The sequence below is a fragment of the Trichosurus vulpecula genome, chromosome 2 (genome assembly GCF_011100635.1).
Source record: "Trichosurus vulpecula isolate mTriVul1 chromosome 2, mTriVul1.pri, whole genome shotgun sequence".
In the NCBI taxonomy this organism is placed as follows: Eukaryota; Metazoa; Chordata; class Mammalia; order Diprotodontia; family Phalangeridae; genus Trichosurus; species Trichosurus vulpecula.
This window is the reverse complement of record NC_050574.1, coordinates 417,803,437-417,829,065: the sequence shown is the minus strand read 5'-3', so window position 1 is coordinate 417,829,065 and position 25,629 is coordinate 417,803,437. Positions and strand designations below refer to the sequence as shown.

Here is a 25,629-nt window from a genome sequence, read left to right as displayed (position 1 = left end):
ATAGGAAGACAAGAAAGGCTGAAAGAGGGATGATGGACAGGGAGGGTCAATAATATCAAAGAATATGTTTGAGAGAGGTAAGGATGTGGAAGAGGTAAAAGATGGAAGATTACAGCCAGGAGAGGGAAATGTCCATTTTTAAGGTCTTGAAGGTAGAAGAGTTCCGAGTGATAGTAAAGTCTGAGGTGTGGCTGCCCACAGTGGGTGAATAATATGGAGTGGAGATGGATGTCATAGGAACGGAGAAGTTCAAAGAACCAAGAAAACAGCATTTCTTTTAAAAAATCATTAGCATAGATTTTGAAATCTCTGAGCATTCTGCCATAGAAGTGATTAAGAGCATAGAGGCTGGGGTAATGTCCTGGAAGTTAGTAAATGATAGCAACAGGAATCAGAAGTAGTATGATCAGATGACATGATTTTCAAAGAAGGAGCAGAGGTTGAGTGACGGTTGAAAAGTAAAGTTCTGATAGTGCCAATGAGGCAAGAGTAATCATCAGCAGCATCACCACCACCATCACCACCACCATCATCATCACAGCTAACATCTCTATACCCCTTAAAGTTTGCAAAGTGTTTTACATTTTTTCTTACTGTATCTGATTCTTATGGCAATGCTGTCAGTTCAGTGTTGTTTTTATCCCTATTTTTCACATGAGGAAACTGAGGCAGGCAAGGGTGAAATGATTTACTTGTGATCCCATAGCTAGTAAGTGTCTAAAGTAGAAATTGAACTCAGGTCCTCCTGACTCTGTCAGGGACTCTATCCACTGCAACATTTAGTTGCTCATGGGTTTGTCCACTTCTCTTCCAGACCTTATAAGATGGGAGGATTAGAGGGAATATGCAATATTGCAAAAGGCTAATAACCGTTTAGTTATACCCTCTTCAGTTAAAGAGCATCATGATATACTGAGCAGAGATACCATGGAGAGCATGGTATGCTTGGAGTTAGGAGATCTGGGTGTGTTTACCAGCTCTGATACTTAGTAATTACATGACCCTGGGCAAGTCACTCATTTGGTTCCTCATCTGTAAAACAAGGCAGTGAAGTGGAGTGGACCTGGTGCCAGGAAGATCTGAGTTCAAATCCTGTCTCAGACATTTACTAGTTCTGTGATCCTGGGCAAGTCATTTTAACCATCATTTGCCCAAGTTTCCCCATATGTAAATGTTAATAATAATAATGGCTACCTCCCAAGACTGTTACGAGGATTACATGAAATAATGTTTGTAAAGTGCTTTTACAAACCTTAAAGTGCCAAATGAATGTTAGCTATCATATCATCAATGTTTGTTAATTCCTAATATAATTAATACCTAATATCTATACTCTTGACCTCATAGAGTTGTGAGAAAAATATTTTTTAAACCTTCACACACCATATAAAGGTGAACTGTTGACATTATTAATAAAGTAGTCAGACTAGTTCTGTGTGTCTTATTAGGGCCTCTGTGTGCCTTTCTCTAGGATACTGAAAGATTTTTTTTCCTACTCTGCTTCTATGTAGTCTACAGTCTCAGAATATGCCAAACCATATATACTTTCGGAAACCACGGTGCTTTGGTGCTTTCAGGAAGAGAGGGAGAGGGGAGAGAGAGAGAGAGAGAGAGAGAGAGAGAGAGAGAGAGAGAGAGAGAGAGAGAGAGAGAGAGAGAGAGAGATGGACACACAGAGAGAAAGAGACAGGGAAGGCCACAAACCACCTTCCTTCCAATCATTCAATTGAATAAGTATTTGTTACTACTGAATTTTTGTAATTTCCTTGACCCTTCATCTTCCCTCTTAGTCCACTGCGCTGTCCTAAGGAAGGGAGTGAGGTTTGTGGTGGCCAAAATACAGCACAAGTGACTGGTGGGTACGCATTATAGAGGGAGGAATGAGGACAAGGTCAGATGGGGTTTTTGGGTGGAGTCCTTGAAATGGATTTGGAGAATGCGCAGTCATAGTTTTGGGGAATTTAACTGGAAATGAAATAAATTTTCTATTGTCAAATCAGGTAATTGTCTGAGATAAAGGTTCTCAAAGTGACTCTAGGAGAAAGGCAGTCAAAAGAATGCAGTGATTTTTCGCTTGGGCCATCTACCAGTTGTTGCTGGGTGCCTGGCTGGGTATCATATTCCTCAGCTGTGCACTCTGAGAGCTATGGCTTTTCCAGCCCCCGTACCCCTCTGATAGCAAAGAGAAGAAATTGGCCCCCAAAGACGCAAAACAGGTGAAGTCTATCAGCAGACAGCAGAGTCTAGCAATCATGAGACCAATGGAAATGCCCAAGCAGATAACATCAAGGAGAGCAAAAATGTATGATTGATGCCCAGCACAAAGAACGAAGGGAATAAACATCTATATAGTACCTATTATGCGCCAGGCACTGCGCCAAGTGGTTATAATATTATCTCATTTGATCCTCACAATGATCCTGTGAGGTAAGTGCCTTTATTATTCCCTTTTCAGGAATACCAAGGTAAACAGAGGGTAAGTGACCTGCCCAAGGTCACACAGATATGATGCAGAATTTGAACTCAGAAGGAGAGCAGAATGATGATGTCATGGAAAAACACTGACAGATCTTCAAGTTTGCATTTCCCTAGTCATACATGTTCCCTAGTCACTCATATTCCTGCATATATATGTTTCATACATATGCTTTGGCCATATGGACTCTTGGTGTGGGCCCCTTCGTTCCTATTCCCTGGTGACATGTTTTTTATATGTGTGGCCTTCATGAGTGTTCCATGGTCACATTTTTTTTTTCTGAATGTGGGATGGACTCCACTGGTAGTACAATAACTTGTAGGAGAATGTCCCCATTTGTGCACCTAAGGGTCTTGTCATTTTATTTGCAAGCTTGTTTAATTCAATGTCTTTTGCTCTGAATTACTGTGTCCTCTGGAGGGCTTAAAAAACTAAATACACCAGTGGGGGACTCTGAGCTGTGATTTTGAGTGTGTTCTCACCCATAGAATGTCTCAAACCTGGGCCAGCTTTTCTGGAACTTCTCAGGTGTTACACACAAAAGGATCATGGATCTAGACAGCAGAGTCTTATTGGGAGGCAGGGAAAGGTGGTGTAGCTTCTTAAGTCATTGAATAAGGCAAAATGCAGCCAGTCAGAATTATCATCTCTCTACAGCAGCTCTCCAAAGCCTCTGGTGTGCTAGATGAATATAGATAAGAGAAATCATCAGAGATGATTTTGCTTTGGGAAAAGGGCTGGATCAGTGAGACTTGATGAAAAGCAGGGTTGAATGTAAGCTGGGTCTGAATGAGACTCCATTCATGCTATTGGTTTTCTTCCCTAGTTTTCTTTCACTATCCTTGCTCCTCCCCCACACCCCTTTCATCCTAAGAAATATCATACACAGAGGACAGGTAGTAGGAGTGTTCACTTGAAGGAGTACAATGTTGGGTCTAGGGGAATATTAATGTCTCCTGTCCTCTATTTGCTTCTGGGCATATAATGATTGAGCGGAATGTTCGTTTGTTTTTATTTTCCTCCCTGGAGGGCCTATAATTGAATTTGTATAAGGTAAAATGCATATGATGTCAACTAGTCGGTCAATAAACATTTATTATGTGCCAACTATATGCCAGACACTAACACTGGAGATGCAAAGGAAGGTGGAACACAGCCCCTGTTCTTGAGGAGCTCCAGGTCTGGTATGACTCAATTCTTAGGATGATTCTTGACACCTTCTATAACTCTTTTCTGGCACTGGGTCATGTTCACTGTGGAAGCAAAAGGGTTGTGCACCGAACTAAAGACATTTTTAATTTACAGTTTGCTGTGACCAAAGAATTCATCACCTTGGAACCAACCTGCTAATGGTGAACCTTGTGGTACATAGTGTTGCTGGTGTTGAGACAGTAACTTTCCTACAGCTGTATCTATCTGTCCCCATCCACCCATCCATCCATCTATCAATAAGTATTTATAATGGGCTTACTAAGTATGCGCTGAGCTAGGCACTAGAGATACAAATACAAAAATGAGACAGTCCCTGCCCTCAAGAAGCTTACAATCTACTGAAATGTACCCCGGCTAGTAGACCCTTCCAGAACTCTGTGCTCTACCAACATAGTCTTTGAGAATCAAGGGCTATCTCTGTACCAGCAATTGATGGGGTAGTGGATAGAGAGCTGGGTTAGGAATCAGGAAGATGGGAGTTCAAATCTGGCCTTAGGCAATCAGAAAAAGCTGAGACAATGACATATGAAGGGACTTGTTCAGGGTTATAAAACTAGTAAGTGCCTGAGGCCAGATTTGGGGATAAAAATTGTACCAGCTTTGCTATTAGGATCAAATGAGTTAATTTCTTTTAAGTGCTATACAACAGTGCCTGGCATGTAGTAGGCACTATATAAATGTTTATTCCCTTCTCTTCCTACTCCATGATGTACCATTGGAGTAAGAGTTTTGTGGGTAAGATAAAAATAAGATCCTGTGGAAAGGTAAAAAATGATTTTTAGTAAACAAGCTCACTTATTTAAATCTCAGTCCCTTGATCCTCCGAATAGTCATTAATCTTCCCTCTCCCCCATAGCCTTTTGCTGAGCCCTGCAGTTCTTAAAGGGGACCAAGCCCCTGCTTGTTTCCCCCAACACTTGCCTCTCCCTGTGAACATTTTAATCACGTTTAAACAAGACAAAAAAGTTTTAAAACAAATTATAGAGTGTTTTCCTTACACCGCCATGTAAGAGACATGGAAAGAATGTGAAGTTTATCTTACATCAACATTACATAAGCATTAAATATAAACAGCTCCAGAAAATGAATCCCTGCCCTCTAGAAAATTTAACCTTTTTTGATAAATAATGTCTCTCTCCTATTACATTTGTGCTTTGGTTATACATCCTTTTTTTTTTTTTTCCTGGAGCCAAGAACTCTAACTCTCCTGCATGTTTGAGGCAAAGATCAGGCTTATGAGTTCTAATTTTGTGAGGGGCTTGAAAAATGCATGATAGAAGGTAAGACAAGAGCAGGAGCAAAATCCCGAGGCCAAGAAAAGCAAAGGGTGAGGGAAGAGGCAGTGGGGTCAGAGCACCGGAGTTTGAATTCCAGTTCTGCTAGTGAGTTAATTAGCCTCCTTGGGCCTTGCATTCCTTACCTGTAAAAATAAAGGGAATTGGACTCTAAAGTTCCTCCCATCTCTAAAATTCTAAATCTGAAAGGAAGAACTTGAATTAATTGAGATGGGGGAAGGGTTAGATTGACTGAGTCACAGCTGGATAGAGAAACTTAAGGAATATGACCTAAGCCAAATGTCTAGAAAAATAAATTTAACTCATTCAAGAGATTTTTTTTGAACCTGAGTACTAGGTAGAATAAAACAGCTAACTTGGAAATATTGTTAAACTGTCTGGAAGCAGGCTTAGCCTCTGTAACAACAATGCGGCTTGTAGCTACCGTAGCTGTGTAAGGCCAATAACACCATCACACAGGAGGGCTCCTAGCACAGGTTCTTTGATCTGCTTTTCTAAGGAAAACAATTTTAAGGGGTTAACAATCTTACTCTAATTAAACATACATATATCACTCACTTAGTTCAGGGGGAAAAGTCGGCACTCTGAATTTCAGAGCAAATACAAATAGAAATTACAAACAGAGAAAATATAAATAGAGCAAATAACACAAATCAATAGACAGGCTTCTAGCTGTCTAACCAAAGCTATATATACATAGATAGTTACCAGAGGGGGAAGCACCAACATCTGGGTTTTTCAAAGCCAGGGGGCTCCTTCATGGCTGTCCAGAGTCTCCACACCAACACTTTTCCAATGAGTGAGCCCCAAACTAAGTGCTAACCTCAGAGTATATACATACATACATACATACACACACACACACACACACACACACAGATCTATCTATCTATCTATCTATCTATCTATCTATCTATCTATCTATCTATATATCTATATACTTCTTCAGGGTCAGAGCCCTTCACACCTCTTGAGGGTTTCATACCTCCCATGATCTAATTAGAAAAAGGGTGTGGGCCTTTCTACAAACAAAAGCAAGACTCAATCAAAGGCATTCAATTGCCTTAGTGCTGAGAAGCCCTCCAAAATAAAAGGCAACAAAAAGTCCTATTTTGCTTGCCCTTACAACCTCTGTCTGGTGCCAGTGATAGATAATATCCTGAAAGAACCTTATTTTCTTTCTATTTTTCTTTTTATATCTTTTTTAAAAAATTAATTTTTTTTGTCTGCCTCTAGGATTCCTCCCTGTGCATCCCCCTACCCCAAGCTGTGGGGTTAATTCCCATGGATCTTCCTACCACCAGCTCTAGGCCTCCTCTCCATTGAACCCTGACCTTTCTTCCCATCTCTATACACACACACACACACACACACACACACACACACACACACACAAACACAGCTGTGGGTCCCCAAGCATTCTCCTCCACCCCTAGCTCTGGGTCCCTCCTTCCCATCCCTCTGTTCTCTCCAAGAACCTATTTTTTTAAAGTCCTTGACTTGACCTCATGACACTATGTTCTCCTAGTTGCCTAACTGCTCTTCCTCAGCCTCCTTTGCTGGGTCATCATCAGGAATCCCTTACTTCCTCAGTATGGATATTTTCCAGGCCTTAGGCCCTCTGTCCTATGGCGATTTTGTTTTTTATTCCCATGTTTAGCTATTCTACCAATAAAAGTGACTCCCAGATTTATAGATTCAACTTCACTCTGCCTCAGGAACTCCAGGCTCATGTTGTCTTTCCTCATCAGAATATAAACTCCCTGAAAGCAAGGGGTTGTTTTTTGCCTTTTCTTTGTACCTTTGGAAATTAACAGGGTGCCTGGCACCAGTCCTGGAGTTAGGAGGACCTGAGTTCAAATCTGACCTCAGACACTTACTAGCTGTGTGACCCTGGGCAAGTTACTTACCCCTGTTTGCCTCAGTTTCTTCATCTGTAAAATGAGCTGGAGAAGGAAATGACAAACTACTCCAGTATCTTTTCAAGAAAACCCCAAACGGGGTCATGAAGAGTCAGACATGGCTGAAAATGACTAAATGACAACAAGAAATCTAAAACTCAACATGTCAAAAACAGAATGCATTTATCTTCTGCTCAAATCCACCCCGCCTTCAGAGCTTTCTGCTGCTGTGGAGGTTACTACCATCCTCCTAGTTACCTAGTTTTATCATCTTGGATCCATCCTCGACTTTCCCTTTCTTCTCCCCCCACCAAAATTCTAATTGGTTGCCATGGAGAGATAAATTCCAACTCTGCAGCTCTTGAACCTCTCTCTTCTCCACTCGGGTAGCCACCATTCTACTTCAGGCCTTCATTACCCCTTACCCTATGGACAGGTAGGTGACCCAATCTATAGAGTACAGGACTTGGTAATCAGGAAGACCTCAGGTTAGAATCATGCCTCAGATACTTACTGGCTTTGTGACCCTGGCAAGTCATTTAACCCTTTAACCCTTGTTTGCCTCAGTTTCCTTGTCTGTAAAATGGAGGTGAGAATGGCACCTACCTCCTAGGGCTGTTGTGAAAATCAAATGAGACAATACTTGTAAAACCATGTGGGTCCAGTGTCTCTCACTCTCACTCACTCCCCTCCTCACATCCGGATGGCTGTCCTTTCTGCTTCGACATCATTCCCCTTGTCTCTACTCACACAGTAATAGGGTACCAGACAAAGAAGGGATCTTTGCTTCAGTTCAACCAAGAGGAGTATCATTAAATTTAAAGAATGGCATATCCTTCCTCCTCGGTGTTCTTATCTCCCTGGTCTAGTTCTGTGAAAGGCTCATGCTCAAGAGAGGCGATCTTTAGAAAAAAAAATGTCCTTCCTACTTTGCTATTGAGAATAGACACTCATCCAGAAGGAATATTCTTTACCAGTCAAAAGGCTGACAAAGTATCCCAATTCTTCCCAAATTTATTCTCCTTGAGCAGGTGGGTAGGATGAGTCAAATCATCCAAAGATGTCAGCCGCTGGAGCTAGTTTTTAGTTCCACTTTAAATGATGTTTTTAGTAATTCCCAAAACATCCACTCTCTCGTTGTTGTTCAGTCCTTTTTCAGTTAAGTCCGACTCTTCGTGACCCCATTTGGGATTTTCTTGGCAAAGATACTGGAGTGTTTTGCCATTTCCTTCTCCAGCTCATTTTACAGATGAGGAAACTGAGACAAATGGGGTGAATTGACTTGCCCAGAATCACACAGCTAGTAAGTGTCTCAGGGCAGATTTGAATTCAGGAAGATAAGCCTTCCTGACTCCAGGCTTGGCACTCTGTCTATTGTACCACCTGGTTGCCCCATGCAATATGTGGGGGAACATAAATTACTAAGGCTGAATTTGAACTCAGGTTTTCCTGACTCCAGAGCTGGTTCTCTATCCAATGCTCTTAGACCATTGCTATTCTCCTTAGCTTAAAAATGTGGGAAATAGATAAAATGGAAAGAGATATTCGAGGTTCAGAGGAATGATGAACCACTATGCTCTGAGTAAGTTTAGCAGGAAAGGAAATCTATGGAGATAGAAAGGATATTTATATGGCCACCATAGAATCATTTTATGGATAAGGAATCTGGGATCCAAAGAATTTATAGGACGTGCCTAGGGTCACGTGGCCAGTAAATATCTGAGACATGATTTAAACCATAGTTTCCTGACTCCAGGTACAGAATACCATGATGCCTCTTCGTAATTCAGCTTCTTGGTACTTGTGTTCCTATGGAAAGAGTAGGAATATATGAAAGGCCCAACTCTTTACCATTATGTACGGACTGAATTTCAGTGTTACTCACAAGGCCCTGTACCAAAGAAAAGAAAGACCATGTTTCTCTGTTTGTAGGCAGACACAGATGCAGGGAGTGCCAGCTCCCCCCAGCCGCTGGCTATTGTTCTCTTGGGCTGACTCTCCATCTGTCTGGGAGTCACCCTGGGAAGAAAGTGCATTCATCATTATTGATCAGGAAGGCCTTTGTGAAGGAGGGGGTGGTGTCAGAACAGAACAATGGGCGTGGCCAAAGCCTCTCCCTGTCTCTTTGTTCAGGCCTGATAGGGGTGCCTTAGGCACTTTGTGAATGTGCTAAAAACCAAGCATGACACAGTAGCTTGCTCTGTACAGCCTCAGAAATGAGACTGGGGAATGTACAGCTGTCTATCTTCATGGATCAGTTTCTGTCAGTGATCCTGAAGGAGGGAGGGAGAGAAAGAAAGAGGGGGGAGGGAGAGAGGAAGGAAGGAAGGAATAAAAAAGAGTGAAGATAGACCAAAGCGGAAAGAAAAAGGGAGAGAGAAAGGAAGAGAAAAAAAACAAAAAGAGAAAGTCAGTGAAATGGAAAGGAGAAAGGAGGAAAGGAAAGAGAAGAGAAAGAAAAAAGAAAGCTCAAAGGGAAATGGGAGGAAATTAATAAACAACAAAAAAGCCGCTTTTAGATTGAAAATGTAAATATATTAGTTTTCATCAAAAAATCCCCCTCTCGAACTGGCAGTATATTCACTTGTGAATATTGCATATAAGTGCTATTTTAAAAATAATCTGTTATTTTTTCTCCTAGTTGCTAATTCTTTTGGTAATATTATTTAATTTTATGTGGGGCCAGAGCAAACAACAAATTTTGCACTCCGTTGTGTGAACTTCCTAATTTCCTCCTGGGTAATAAATCAGGTGCTTGAGGATTACCCATTTATCCTTCTTGGTTACTTGGGGATGACTTAGTGCACTGTATGTAGGTGACTAGATTTTCATCTAGTGGGCCACAGTACTGGAATGTCAAACAGCACCTTAGATCTGAAAGAGTTAATGTACCTTCAAAGTAAGTGCCTGAATTATTATCTGAAAGCTACTAGGGCACTAGGGAGGATCTATGCTTAATAAATCAATCATTCAACAACCATTTTATTAGGCACTACTAGCTACATCCAAAACTCTACCTCAAAAAAAGTAAAAATTTTGTATAAATCAATCAGCAAGCATTAGTTAAGATCTTACAATGTTCAGAGTACTGTGTTTGGTGCTGGGATATAAAAATAGAAATGAAGACAGTCTCTGCCTCCTATGGGCTTGCACTACATCAAAGGAAACAACTGGTAAACATTTAAGTCTAGCATATTGGCTAGCCACCACTCAGGTGCAGGCCACAGGGGCTGAAGACCTGTATTCCTTCCTTCCTTCCCTCCTTCCTTCCTTCCTTCCTTCCTTCCTCCCTCCCTCCCTCCCTCCCTCCATCCCTTCTTTCTTCCTTCCTTCCTCCCTCCCTCCCTCCATCCCTTCTTCCTTCCTTCCTTCCATCCATCCCTTCCCTTCCCTTCTTTTCTTTCTTCCTTCTTTCCTTCCCTTTGTCTATGTCTTTCTTTTCTTTTGCCCAGCCTCATTTTAAGGAACTTGACCTCTCAACAGAGAAAATAGGCTCCTGATAGCCTCACTTTGTTAACTGTTAGATGGACTACAAGTGCCTCATTTTGGTTTTGGCTTAGACATAAGCCCACAAACAAATCAGGTCATCTCTGGCCTATGACATTGGCTCAGATGGTAGGCTAGGTGACACAATGGAAAAAGCATTGGTCTTGACCTTGAAACAAGCGAGGTTTGATTCTTTGCTCCAGTATTTTCAAGTCCTTTTGCCTTGATAACATTTGTTCTGTCAATTAGAAAAACAGTTAATACTTTTAACACCTAAAGCATACAGTTGTAAAGAAAGATGTCTCCAGCAGACTGTAAGACTCGAAGGCAGAGGCTATAGTTCATTGTTCCCCAGTGCTTAGCACAGTGACTGGCACATAGCAGGTGCTTAATAAATGCTTGTTGAAATAAATTGAATTTGCAAGACTTAGAGCTATAGAAGTGTTATGTATCATTATTTAAGCCTTTATCCTTCGCTGTAGAATGAAAGCTTTGTTAATGGAATTTCAGGTATCAGTGAGTTGTGTTGGAAAATTCCTAAGGGAATAGGGGAGGGACTTTCCCCACATCCCTGAAACCATACTGTATTGGCAGATGATTCCATTACATTGTATTTTACAACATCTTTCACATACTTTTGCTGATTTTCTAATATGCAAAGAAACGTCGAGTGATAGACTTTGCTCTTCTCAGCAATACAAAGTGCAAAGACAACTCCAAAGGACTCATGATAGAGAGAGCTATCTACATCCAGAGAAAGAACTATGGAGTGTGAATGCAGATTGAGGCATACTATATGCTCTTTTTTTCCCTTTGTTTTTTTTTTCTTTCTCTGTTTTTGTTTTATTTTATGTTTTTTTTTTGGTTTTGTTTCTTCCTTCTCATGATTCATTCCATTGGTCATAATTCTTCTTAACAGCTTGACTAGTGTGTAAATAAGTTGAATGCGAAGTTATATGTAGAAGATATATCAGATTCCATGCTGTCTTGGGGAGGGCGGGGAGGGGAGGAAGAAAATCTGGAGCTTAAAATTATGTGGAACTGAGTGTTGTGAACTAAAAATAAAAAAAAAAACTTAATTATTAAAAAAAGAAAAAGTACCACTTAAAAGGTCAAGGTTAGAATTTAACATCTGCTGCCTACTGTGCTGGAGAAGGAAATGGCAAACCACTCCAACGTCTCCATTAAGAAAACCTCAGATGGGGTCACAAAGAGCCAGCCATGCCTGAGAAATGACTGAACAACAAAAACCTACTCCCTGGGTGAGCTTGGGTAAATGGATATCTTTAGCTTTGTCGAGCCTTGGTTTCCTCTTCTGTAAAGTGTGGGCACTGTATTAGATGGCCTCCAAGGTCTCTTCCAGCTCCCCTCTCTGTGATCCTCTGTGAGCAGGAATTATCTCCCTCATTTTTCATATGAGGGGTCTAAACTCAGAGCAGTCAAGTGACTTGCCCTAATGCAGGTCCTGGCTATGGGAATCTTGGCTCCCACACATGGAATCTCTGAGACTCATGTTGTGGGTGGGGCTATGGGTGGAGCAGCCTCCTACCTAGGACCAGTTCTGCAAAGGGCTAGGTTAGAACTCTCTGCCATAGTAGAGCTTTCACTATTGGAACAGAGCGGTCGATAGAAATTACCATAGACAAGATCAGAGAAGAATTAAAGATTGTGTAATAGGCAGCATGCTGTAGTGGAAAGATTTGGTATCAGAGGGCCTAGGTTTGAATCTTGGCTGTTCTATTTACCACCTGTCTGACCTGGGGCATTCACTCTGACCAACATGCATTCTTTAAGTGCCTATTAAATACTAGAGGCAGTGTGCTGAGTATTGACAAGACAAATCCAAAAGTGAGATAGTCCTTGTTCTCTGGGTCCATACATTCATTTAACTTCCCTGGGCCTGTTCTCTTAACTATAAAATGATGATATTGGACTAGATCATTTCTAAATTCTCTTTTAACTTTAAACCTTTTTTTTTTTTTGAGGCAGTCAGGGTTAAGTGACTTGCCCAGGGTCTCACAGCTAGTATAGCTTTAAATCTTAAAATTTTTTATTGATAACTTTTTATATTACCATCATTTCCAAATGTATTCCTTCTCCTCTCCCTTACCCAATAAGCCATTCCTTATGAGAAAAAATAAATAAGTGTAAAAATAGAATAATTATATATACACATGTTTGTATATGTGTATAAACGTACATACATACACATATATACATACACGTATACATATATACATATACCTGTATATACAATATACATACATGCACACATATACCTATTTGTGTCTAATGGTAGCTATCTCGGGGGGAAGGGAAAATAAATTTACATGATAATTTTGTTGTGTATTTGAAAGGACTAGCAAGTTGTGCACAGTAGATTTGCAGTTTCATGTGCAACAATCTTTTTTAAAGTGTACTATGCTACGGAAATGCTTGTTTTATTCCATAAATTAAAAGTTAAATTCAATAATGATTCAAAAAAAATTAAAAGGAAGAATCAAAAGAAGAGGAAACTAAAAGTAGTTTAGCCTAAGCAGCCCCATCAGTCAAGTACATGTAAGTTTCCACACCCAGAGCCATCCAACTCTGCAAAGAAGGGAGGGAGGCCAAGCTTTAAATCAAGGATTTTAAACAATCCTGGTCATTTAGAACAAAAAGCAATAAAATGGATTAGTCCAAGATTGCAGTCCCTGGAATGTCTTAGCCTCAAGAAGACCAAACCCAAATGAGTCATTCTTTTGTCCCTTAAGCAGGCAGTGTAAGATATTATGACCCCTTTTCCATGTGTCTGACAGCTGTCTTGGGATTACTTCCGCTATGGCTGTATATTTGTGGATTTGTGACAAGATACTAAAAGAAGAGACTTAAGGAACCGGACAATTGGTGTTTGAAGGAAGAGGAATGGGAACAAATAAAAATAATTTTGAAAACAACCCCAAAGCACATTTTCCCCCCTGTATCCACCCTCTTCCAGAAACTGCACCAGTGGCAAATTTGAGTTACCAAGCACAATTCTAAATTCACATGTGATCATCTAATCTGGCTCTCTTGTTAGAAAATAATGAAGTAAGTGAGGAAAAACTGGGATTGATTTGATTTGAATCAACTGCAGATGAGTTAAGCAATTTCATTTTAGGCATATGTAGATTTATATATCTACTACATTTTCCCTCTAATTTCTAAGATTTGCTTCTAAGATTTTTTTTTCTGCCAAAAGCAAATGATGCATTTTACCCCAAGGTGTCATCTTGAATGAATTTAAGGGGAAAAAAAAGTTAAATACCTGGCACATTGCTAGGTTTGTCTCCAGAGGTCTTGGGTTAGAATCCTGTTTCTGGTATTTACCAATTGTATATTTTTAAGTTAAGTTGTCCAAATATCACTGGCCTCAGTTTCCTTATCTGTAATTTGAGGGAGTTGGACTAGATGACATCTAAGATCTCTTCTCTTTTTCTATGATCCAAAGAGAGTACCAGATAAATAATACTTAGTTCCAGTTTTTCATTACCTCTCTGGGCACCTTTAATATTAAATATATAACCCTTGGCCCAGAGGCGCCCATTGGGTAATAGGTTTAAAGCTAGAAGGAACCTCAAAGGTCATTTTGTGCAAAATCTTCATTTACAGATGAGAGAACTGAGACCCAGAGAGGTTAGATAGCTTGCTTTAGATCACGTAGACTGTAAGATTCAGAATTAAAATTCAGGAGACCACCCCAAATTCAGTAGTCTTTCCAGTCTATCACAACATCTTTACAGAGTCCCTTTTGGCCCAAAGGTTACAGTTTTCTTGATTTGAGACTCATCCCAGAAACCCAGAATACGTTCTACTAGCGCAGCCCTAGTAGATTTTTTTTCATCAAAAGGGACAATTGTACCCTCTTCAACAAGTGAATTAAAATGACCCTTAATTCCCACAAAGTCCCACACTTTCCATTTTTACGGTAGTGTACCCTTTGAGGCACCAACCTCTCATAGCCTCCCCACTGCATCCTGGGCCATCTGGCCCAGGCTTTATCTGGCCGCTGGCTTTAAATGGCTCTGGAGGAGAAAGTGAGTCTGGTGACTTTACACGGCCCTGCCTCACTTAAATTCAATTCATTTGCACAGCATGGCATCGTGTCCCTGACATCACAGTCCTCTTCCAGAGCGAAGGACAGGTGGCCTCCTCTCATAGCCATTAGAGGGCCCTCTACTCTCATAAGTATACTTAATTAGTAGAGATGAACTTAAAGTATTGTTATCCTGGTCTTCCTGGGGCTGTAACTCTTCCCTGCTGGAGCTCATGGGTCACAACCACTTTTCATGAAATCTGGGATACTCTTTAATGGCAGTTTTTCCCAATTCAAGTATCAGTGTCTCCTTTGAGGAGTGACAAACCTTCCATCCCTGACACTCTCATTGAAGGCTTAATATTCTTTTATCAAATCACAGTGAGGTCTCAAGTAGAGAGTCTACACTCTCAGGTGACCAAAGACTCTAATATTCTGGTTGATCAAACCAAGAACAAGTGAATGTTACTCAAGGGAACAATCCCCTCTGGTCTGGGGACTGACAAGGGTTCTCAATGGATTCCTTATTTATTCTTCTTAAGCACTTCCATGGGAGAAACTAAATCACCCAAGATTGTTACCTACCTTCTCCAGTTACTAGGCCCATTTCAGGATGGGCTAACTAGCAGGAAACCACCACCTGAGACTGTACTGTCTTTCTTGCTCTATCCTCTACTCCAAGAACGGTGTGTGAGATTTCAGATTTGGCTCAGAAGAGATGTGTAAGTCCCAAGACACAATTGAGGGGTGCTGCTGATGGCTAGGCACTTTTTTAGATGAAAGACTGACAATAGGGAAAGGGGGAATTCCTCATTGGGATCTTTTGTTTGGCATAACATTGGAGCTGGATGTAAGGAGACCATAAGTCCCTGTCCAAGAAGAAGGAAATGAGAGTGTTCTTTCTGCTTGAGAAAGAGTGTTTTGCCTGAGGAGTGGTCTGACTTGGACATTATTACCATCAGAGAGCCATGGAAGTGGATGGTGAGGGAGAGTGGCAGAAGGGAATGGTGAGAGTACCCTATGGAGAAGTACAGAGAAGTTAAAGGATACAACTCTTTTCAGAGTATCAGAAGAATAATGTCATCTGCTGGAAACTAAAGACAAATGCAAATGTAAAGGTTTGGAGCATCGAAACATTTCCTGAGAAGACATTTTGAGACCCTTAATAGGAGATGTGTTCTGAGGAGTTTCTCTGGAGAATAGCAATTAGGAGTGTGTAAATAGGTGTAAATAGGTAAATAGGTTATACAGATCTCTTCAGGAAGAGAAAGCATTATTAAGCTCTCTTGGAATCTAACAGAGATTCTATTTGTTTTGATTGATATATTTTTTAAAAAAAAACCAAAGAAACCTGTTCATTCTTTGAACCTTGTGAGCCAGGTGCTTTCAAGAGGAATTGACAGTATACTAAGTGGTGTCATATAAGAAGTTCTTAAATTGTCTGGCTGGAAGCAATGAGCCTGAGAGAGGTGAAAAATCCCCCCTCCCCTACCCCACCCACCACATACCCAGTCCCTTTTGTACTATTAAGACGGGGGTTATAGCAAATGGAAGGCATCAATTAACTTGTTTTAAAAATAATAATTATTTTTATTGTTTTTGTAATAATAACAGATAGCACCTGTTTTCTGTCTGCCTTATAGAAATGTTGAAAGTATGAAATGAAATAACCTACACAAAGGGTCTATAAGGTAATATGTCAATATAGACTATTATCATCCTTACTGCATGTAAAAATGTCATAGAGGATAGAAGACCTGCCTTAACAACAAGAAAACTTGATTTCAAGTCTGCCTCAGACACATATTGACTGAATGATCATGGGCCAATAACTCAGCCTCTCAGTGCCCCCAGGTGACTCTTTAAGAACATAAGTAATGGAAAGTGGTCTATTTGCTTTGATGGAGGGAATTTCAGGACAGGAGTTTACAACACTGATGAAGTCACAAGTCTGAAACAAAAATTGCTGCATTACTAATTATGCCACAGTTTTGTAACATCTCCAAGTTTTTTTTTAAAGTAATTTTTATTACATTAGTTACTGTTGTTATTTTCTTCTTTTAAAAATGTGTTGTGTCACTGTCATAAAACATTTAAGCAAAATGGAAAGAATCGGCAGCTTATTTGGCGGTATGTTCAGAACAATGAACTCATCGCTGGTATTTTTATATTTCATTTCAACTTGGCCAATTGCCACAGGACAAAAGAAATTGCTGTTGCTCAGAGCTGTGTTTCCCTCTTAAGCACAACCCAAGCAAATGATAGATAGGGGCATCTGGTTCCCATTTCAAACTGTGAATAAAACTGTATCATGGTTTACATAGCTTGAACTAATTAATGCTTCAGTTGGTGTGCAGTCAACATTTTGGAGGGTTTTTTTTGTTGTTGTTTTATTTTTGTTAAGCTCTTGGTAAAAGCTGTGGCCCTTGGGAATGATCTTTCCAGGACATCAAGGAGAGGAGAGCCTAATGGTTACGGGAGAATCTAACATTTGTTAAAAAAAAAAAATCCTTTCTTTGTTCTTTTTTTAACTTTAATGAATCTGGATACCATGGATTACAGCTATTTCTTTCATAGGCACAGCTCTGTTAAGGAAAACAAGTCTCTTAATAAAACGTTTTATCTGTAAAGTTTCTAATTATCCTTGTCCAACAGTTTGACTGAACTACCTTGGATGAAAGCTTAGTTTATGGAGAAAAGAATGTTGAGCACAGACTACCTGTCCTTTTGCTCCCTAAACCCACTGAGTATAGTTTAAGTTTGCCAGACTATGATAGGTGAGAGGCCATGTGGTACAGTGGAAAGAATACCGGATTAAGAATAAGTAGATCTCCGTTTATATCCTGTCTCTGACGCTTACTAGCTATATGACTTTGGGCAAACTTAGCCTCGTTGAGCCTCAGTCTCTTCGTCTGTAAAGTGGGTACAATAGTCCTTGCAGTATTCCATCATGCTGATGTGATAAGGAAAGAAATTTATAAATCTTAAACTACTTTTGAAAGGTCATTCATTTTTATTAGTATCTTTTTTTGGGAGCCTATTATCTCATGAGCATGGGTAACTCCCTGTGTAGGATGTCCCTCTACCAAAGTAGAAGAGCAAATTGTTCTGCAGCTTCTCAGGATGTGTCAGAGGTGGGATTTGAACCCAAGTCTTCCTAGGTTCCCAGATGACCTCTGAGGCGAACCCTCTACTGTTCCTTATGTGTTCAGATGTTGCATCACGTTTCATTTACAACCTCTCAATGCGAGTTTGTTGAATTGAAGTTAGGATTTTCTTTGGAGTATCCATGAATGTTAGGGCTTCCTAAACTCTTGATTTCATTCTTGGCCTGCTTCCTTACGTTTCTTCATCTGCAGAATGAAGGAGTTGGACTGATGGCCTCTGGACGGATCATTTAAAAGCTGTTTTCCTTAGAAGACCTAGTCAGGGGTGGGAGACCTGCTGCTTTGAGGCCATACGTGGTCCTCTAGGTCCTCAAGTGCAGCCTAAATTGGATTCAGTCAAAGGGCTGCACTTAAGGACCTAGAAGGCCACATGTGGCCTCCAGGCTGCAGGTTCCCCCACCCCTTACCTAACTCAAAAACCATCTCTCTTACTTTCCTTCCCCTAATTGCCTCCATATTCAGTGACTTTATCCTTACCCTCTTCTGGACCTTTATAGCACTTTGCCTCTATGACATTCACTTGGCATTTCACACATACTATTTCTTTTTTTAACCTTTAAAGATTAATATAATTTTTTTTATTTTTTTCTCCAATTACATGTAAAACAATTTTAACATTCCTTTTTTTTTTTCAAATTTTGAGTTCCAATTCTCTACCTCCCTCCTTTCCCTCCTCCTCCCATTGAGAAGGCAAACAATTTGACATAGGTTCTGCACGTGCACTCATGCAAAACACTTCCATGTAAGTCATACTGTGGAAGAAAACACAGAAAACAAAAACAACAACAAAAAAATAAAGAAACTAAAGAAAAAATATGCTTCAATCTGCATTCAAACTCCATAGTTCTTTCTCTGGTTGTGGATAGCATGTTTCATCATGAGTGTTTTGGGATTGCTGAGAAGAGCTAAGTCTATCATAGTTAGTCACTCCACAATATGACTGTTACTGTGTATAGTGTTCTGATTCTGCTCACCTCACTATGCATCAGTTGGTATAAGTCTTTCCAGGCTTTTCTGAAACCTGCCTGCTCATCATTTCTTATAGAACAATTGTATTCCATTACATTCATGTGCCACAATTTTTGACAAGCAATCATTGAGCAACTATTTTGAGAAAACACTGTGATAGGTGCAAAGAGAAGATTGAAACGGTGTCTGTCCTCAAAGAAGTTATGACATTCTACTGGCAAAACAAGTTTAATACCTGTTTCGTATGATAGCCCTTCAAATGCTTAAGCACAAATGTCAATCTTAGAATAGTAGAGATAAAGAGATAAAAGGGATTAAGGAGGAGGAGGAGGAAGAGGAGGAGCAGGAGGAGGAGGAAGCTCTAGGTGAGGCAGCCCCTAATAACCCAAGCAGAGGTTGAAACAGAATGCTTCTCTCATTAGAATTATCCTGGCCATGCTCTTATCCTGTATTATCTTTAGGTCTTAATGTAGATGTTGGGTCTATGGATTATAAATTGTAGTGTATATTTACATGAGGCAGTTAGATCATGTAGCGGATAGAGTGCCAGGTCTGAAGTCAGGAAAATTCATCTTCCTGAGTTCAAATCCAGCCTCATACACTTACTAGCTATGTGACCCTGAGAAAGTCACTTAACTCTGTTTGCCTCATTTCCTCAACTGTAAAATGAGCTAGAGAAGGAAACGGCAAACCACTCAACTTTCCCTACCAGGAAAACTCCAAATGGAGTCACTAAGACTTGGACACAACTGAAACAACTCAACAGCAACATCAAAATATATTTATAGATTCTCCTTTTTATGGGAAAAATTTATTTGCCTAGAGCAGAGGTAGGGAAAGTGTAGGCATCGAGGCCACGTACGGCCCTCTTGTTCCTCAAGTGTAGCCCTTTAGTAGAATCTAAACTTCACAGAGCAAATCCTTTCATTGAGATTTATTTTATTTGGGGACCAAGAGGCCCACATGTAGCCTCAACGGTGCAGGTTTAACACCCCTGGCCTAGAGGTATTATTATAGTGAATGTCTTGGCTTGTACCAAAGCCAAACAGTATTGTAGAGTCTTCTCCTGACATCTCAGTCCATGTCAAATCATGGACAATGTCTTCCACTCTTTAATGTGAAAGAAAAAGACCTGAGTAGAGGGTCATGGATATCTTCGTGTTTTGATATAATTTAACTATGCAAAATATAGCTTAAACCCATAAACTTGGCATATATCAAACAAGTTGATTTAAGAGTCTCATAAGTCTACACTGTAGAAGTGAGGAAAGGAGACTGTGATACTTTTAGGGTTCTAATCTAGTCTTATATCTTCAAACACTATGGAAAACTGGTATTGCTACAAAATACAGGAGACTATTTCATTAATTTCCTTATTGGAATGCTCTTTATTAACAGAGAAAGAGGAGATAGGTGGAAATTTTGGAGTTCACTGGTTCTTACTTTGCACAGTTGCCTACACCATGAATGTGATAAAATATTTATGCTGTATAATATATGTGTGCCCATGTAAGGCATGCATGTCCACCCAGGTTGTCTGAATTTATAGATGTGGCAGCTGAGAGGCATGGACAGATGTGATATGAGAGATTCGACCTCTCTCTTAAGAGAGAAGGAGAGTCTAGGTAATACCTATATTACTACCAGCTTGCTATGGAGGGAGAGTGTTAATGGAAAGGGGCAGGCAGGCCCCAGAAACACGAAAAGACTGAGAACCCTTTTCTCTAGTCTCCCAGATAAGTACTAGACTAGAATTGTAATAATCTGTTTCCTTAAATATTGCTTGTCTAGGGGTAAGATTTTTAAGAGTTCAGAAAGAAAGTCACCTCCTTGGTTGCTCTTGAGGGGGAAGATAATCCCAAGTTTACATGCTGGCTTAACTCCTTCCTACCAAACATTAGTTACACAAAAGGCCATCACAAATAGTGAATAGCAGGTAAAACCATACATCTAAGCATAATTAGTAATTATGAATTAGTAATTAGAAATTGGAGAAGTTTGACATATTAGAATATATCAGAATATATACAAGTGAATGAGTTCTTTAGATAAGAACAAGATGAAATCACAGTGTGAGCAAAAGAATAAGCCTGATGTCATTTAAGAAGGTCTTTTTCTAAAGTCTCTGGGGAGGTAAGGTAGAAATCAGGGACATGTTGAAAAGCCAGTTTTTAACTACATATCTGAAGTAATAAAGGTATTTTCATGTGTCTATCTCTTAGAAAATATCTGGAACCATGAGTGTTTGTATTCCAAGAAGCTTTGGCACCAACTCTACCCCACACACAGGTCTATAGGATCATACTGCATTCTCTCTACCTACCTAAAGTTACATTATCTTCCGCAAATACTACACATAGCACATGGCTGCCTTTCCATTAGCCAGCTTGGATAGGATACAGCTAAATTATGTTCCAAATAGGTAAATATGAAGGATTCAAAGAAATATTACTTACATGAACTGATGTAGGACAACATAAACAGAACAAGGAATGACAATGAAAATAGAATAAAAAAAGAAACTGGGTGCTTTGCAAGTAATAATGACTAAGCTTGGCCTTGGAGAAGAGTTGAGAAAATGTGAGAGACAATGGATATGGAATATTTTTATACTGTTCGACATGGGTGATGTGGCACTTGGTTTTGCTGAATTGATTTTTTCTCTTTTCATAAATATTGGCTTGCTGCTTAGGGGAGATGAAGGAATATATTAGGAAATAAAGGTGATGTAAAAACAAAAGCTATCAATAAAAATAAGCTTTTAAAAGATTACCAGTACCCTTTAAGATTTTTTAAGGGAAGGAGTTATTTTAACTAAAATACTACAGTATGTATGAACAAGTTAAAAACTTCTTCAATGGATCTGTGATTTCATCAATGTGGGTGATCCATCCCTCCATTGGTGCAGAGGAAAACTCATCTACTCTTTCTCATCTTGTGTGACTCTTGTCCCTGCTCACCCATAAATCCTCTACAGGCTCTCTACTCAATATGCTTATAGCCTTCCTCTAGGTTTTCTTAATATTCCATGGGTGCCAGTGTGACAGGCAGGCTGGCCATCAATTATCCCTTGCACTTGCTATGTGTCTGGCCTGCCTCATTTTCTAGATGGTGTTAACATGTTGCAGCATATACAAGCAAAATAGGTTATTTATAAGACGATAGGATATAAACTTAAAGGTGATTAGAGGCCCTTGATTCCAAAGGGGAAAGACTTGCATAGATGTATTGTTTGGCAGGTGCTTTTCACACAAATGTGCAATGGAGAACTCAGCTGTATAGTCTCTGGAATGTCTGCTATGAAGCAGAGGATGTGCTCTTGGAACAGTAAACTTACATTAGACAGCTGTTCTTGACGCAGGTATTCCTAAGGCTCCGCCTTCATAGTGAAATTAAAAACCCAGCTTAATAATTCCAAATGCATCCAAACCCCACACTTATGTTCCTCCATGGCTATTTATTTACAACCATGAAAGGGGGATGGATGGTAGAAGTCCAGTGGGGGGCAGGGAGGAGGTGGGGTGGAAAAGAGAAATTTTAATAAAAGGAAAATCTGCTTCACACAACAAGAGTATTCTTCCCTGACTATCTCCAGGCCCTGTCTCCTAATTACCTCTTTCCATGCTCCCCTCCTGAACATGGAATTTCTGAGGCAATGCTGGAGTCCAGTGGCCGCCACATAATGGGGAGCTCAGTCTAGCATGAAATCAGAATAGCTCTTTGTTTGGGGAGGATTGTAGAGTGGACAAAGAACAAGGAAGTGTTTGGGCAGGAAGGATCCGACACCACCCCCCAGGACTGGATTCCCAGTCCCTCACAGACCTTTTCCACTTCTGATGTCAATAGAACAGTGGTAAAAGAAGAGATTAAAGTGGCTAACCTTGGGACAGCTTAGAGCCTTGGAGTTTACAGAGTTCACAGAATGTCAAAGTTGGAGGGGGCCTTAGGGACCACATGGCTCTATCTTCTCATGTTATAGATGAGTGGGGGACAAGGAGAGGAAGTCCTTTGCCTGAGGCCATTGTAATCTGCTGTTGAGCATGTGGATGCCTTCAAAGGTCCTTTCCAGCTCTAAATCTATGATTCTATGAGCCTGTAATATGTGTGTGTGTGTATATGTGTGTGTATATACATACATACATATACATATACATATATATATGTTCCTGCAGATTTCTACTTACATTTATATTACACTTACACACACATACATACATATAATCTTCCTAATAAGACAAATTAAATTTTCCTATTACAACTTATGGCATTGTTGTTGTTCATCCTTCATTTTTGATAAGGACCAGTGACATCATGGGGTAACAACTTGCGTGTGGGTTGGACACGCGAAATAAAAATCTCCTGAGAATTTCATGCTTTTTATAACATTTGGGGAATATTTGTATAGCACCTTATCAGCTGGGGGAAGGGAAGGGAAGAAGCATTTATTAAATGACTATTATGTGCCAGGCACTGTGCTAAGCACCTTATATATATATCTCATTTGATGTTCATAACAACTCTAGCAGGCTATTATTACCTCCGTTTTGCAGATGAGGAAGCTGAGGCAAACAGAGGCTAAGTGACTTGCCCAAGGTCACACAGCTAGGAAATGTTTGAGGCCGGATTTAAATTCAGGTCGTCCTGGCAACAGGCCCAGCATTCCATCCACTGTGTCACCAAGCTTCCTAGGCATAGATATAGCTCCTTATTAGCAAGGAGGTATAATAACAACATGGCTAGCAGCTGCTGCTAAGGTATAAGACCCAACAAGACAACAACAAGAGATGCCAGCATAGGTTCTTTAATCTGTTTTTCTAAAGATACATTAAAGATACTTTAAGGGGTTAACAATCTCACTTTAATCAAAAATACATATATCATTCACTTAGTTCAGGGGGAAAAGCCAGCACCCTGAACTTCAGAGTAAATACAAATAGAAATTACAAACAGAAAATATCAACAGATCAAATGACACAATTCAACAGACAGGCTTTGTCTGGTGAAGACGCCACATACATAGTTACCAAAAAGAGAAGCACCAACATCTGGGTTTTCTTCAAAGCCAAGGGTCTCCAGCGGCTACCAAGGGTCTCCACACCAACACTCTTCCAGTGAGTGAGATTCCCAAACAAAATGCTAACCTCTTTATATACCCTGTTCAGGGTCAAAGGGCATCACAAACATGCAACTCAAACCCATGTAAACTAGGCCTTCCCTTGAGGTAAGCAGGTCATCAAAGACTCCCAATTTAATCAAAGAAGCAAAGGCCATACTCATCAAAGGCACTTGATTACATAAGTGCTCCAAAAGAGAAAACAGTAAAAAAAATCCCACCCTGCTTAACCTTACAGGAGGATGGTGTGAGATATATACATACACATACACACATATATACATATATATATATATATATATATATATATATACACATATATATACACACACATATATACACACACACATATATACAATTATTTGTTATTGATATATATGATATATATACATATATATGTTTATTTATTATTTTTTACCTGGATGAAAAAAGGAACTGAAGAATCATGGGAGGGAAAACATGGCTCAAGTCAAATGGAAATGCTGGAACTTTTGACTTCTGTGGAGAGGAGAAGGCCCCTAGGAGGTTCAGAATCATGTTGATTGCGAGTGAAGGGTACTTCTACCCTGAGAATGCTACTGAGAGTAATCATAAGCAGTTGGAGCCTTGTCTGGTTTACTAGTCCACTTAACGAGTGATCTCCCTGCAGGGAATTTTTACCATTTTTCTAATTCTTGATGCAACTGGAATTTGGTAAATGTATTCTGCTCTCTAGTTCCCCTCCCCACCCCAACTTCATTACCATGCCTCCTGAATTGGCAGTTTACCCTTGAAAGTTCCCTACTCTCATTAAACTTTGCTTAGTTGCTATATGTATAATGAGTTTTGTCTTCAGATTAGAATAAGCTGATTTTTATTGTATTCTGAGTATGTTTGTCATCAAGGTGTGGATCATGTAAATTGGGAAGAATGAAAGTTAACTCATGTCAATAACTTTAGACTTAATCATGAACCTATATCAAAAGTTCTCTCTCTGCATTGAGAAAGGAGGAAGGAGAAGCAGCAGCCCTTCCCTGGCCTTCCCCTGGACCCAGGATGAACCTGGAGCGGATATCCAATGAGGAGAAGCTGAACCTCTCACGGAAATACTACCTGGGTGGCTTTGCACTCCTGCCCTTTCTCTGACGGGTCAATGTTCTGTGGTTCTTTTCGAGAGGCCTTCCTGGCCCCAGCCTACAAGGAGCAGGGACAGATCAAGGGCTATATCTGGCATTCAGCCCTGGGGCTAGTCTTTTGGCTCATGGTGCTGACCTCCTGGGTCACCATCTTCCAGATCAAACAAGCCTGCTGGGGAGCCCTGGGTGACTCTCTCTCCTTCACCATCCCTCTGGGGGTACCCTGATCATCCCTACCCTACTGCCAGCTCCCAGCCAGGTCCCCTTCTCACCCTGCCTTACCTCCAGCACTGGGCCAGTATGGCTTCCAAAGATGAAGAAGATCGAACATCCTTCATGTCCCCACAGCCTTTTGTTTGGCCAGGTTGGCTCCCCATAACATCTATCTCTAATTTCCCACTTCTCCCTCTAGCCTCCACTTGAGGCTTCCAAATAATAAAAAAAAGATATTTCATGTAAGAAAAAGTTCTCTCTCTGTTCACCTCTATCTCTGTCTCTCTCTGTCTATCTCTCTGGCTCTTTCTTTATCTCTGTCTCTGACTCTGTCTCTATCTCTCAAAACAAAGAGGGATCTCATTTATATATTTAACTTGGCTTCAATTTGGTTTAGAAAGTCCAGGTGATCTCGTTGAAATATTATACCTAAACAACAACAACAACTCAGTCCAAGTCATTTAATAATCTCTAGATTGGAATAAAAGTTGGGTTCAGGCATTGATTCCCTCCAGTGACATTTGAAAATTGGCCTCCCTTGTGTTACTGTGCATAAGAAGCTCACATAATTGCAAAACAAATAGGTACATGTAATAGTGGAATTTTTTACATTTAAAAAAATAATACC

General features: G+C 40.1%; 1 pseudogene; it reads left to right on the top strand.

Moving 5' to 3' along the window:
• Positions 1–24,708: 24,708 nt before the first annotated feature.
• On the top strand, positions 24,709–25,015 carry LOC118840219 (annotated as a pseudogene).
• The last annotated feature ends 614 nt before the right edge of the window (positions 25,016–25,629 follow it).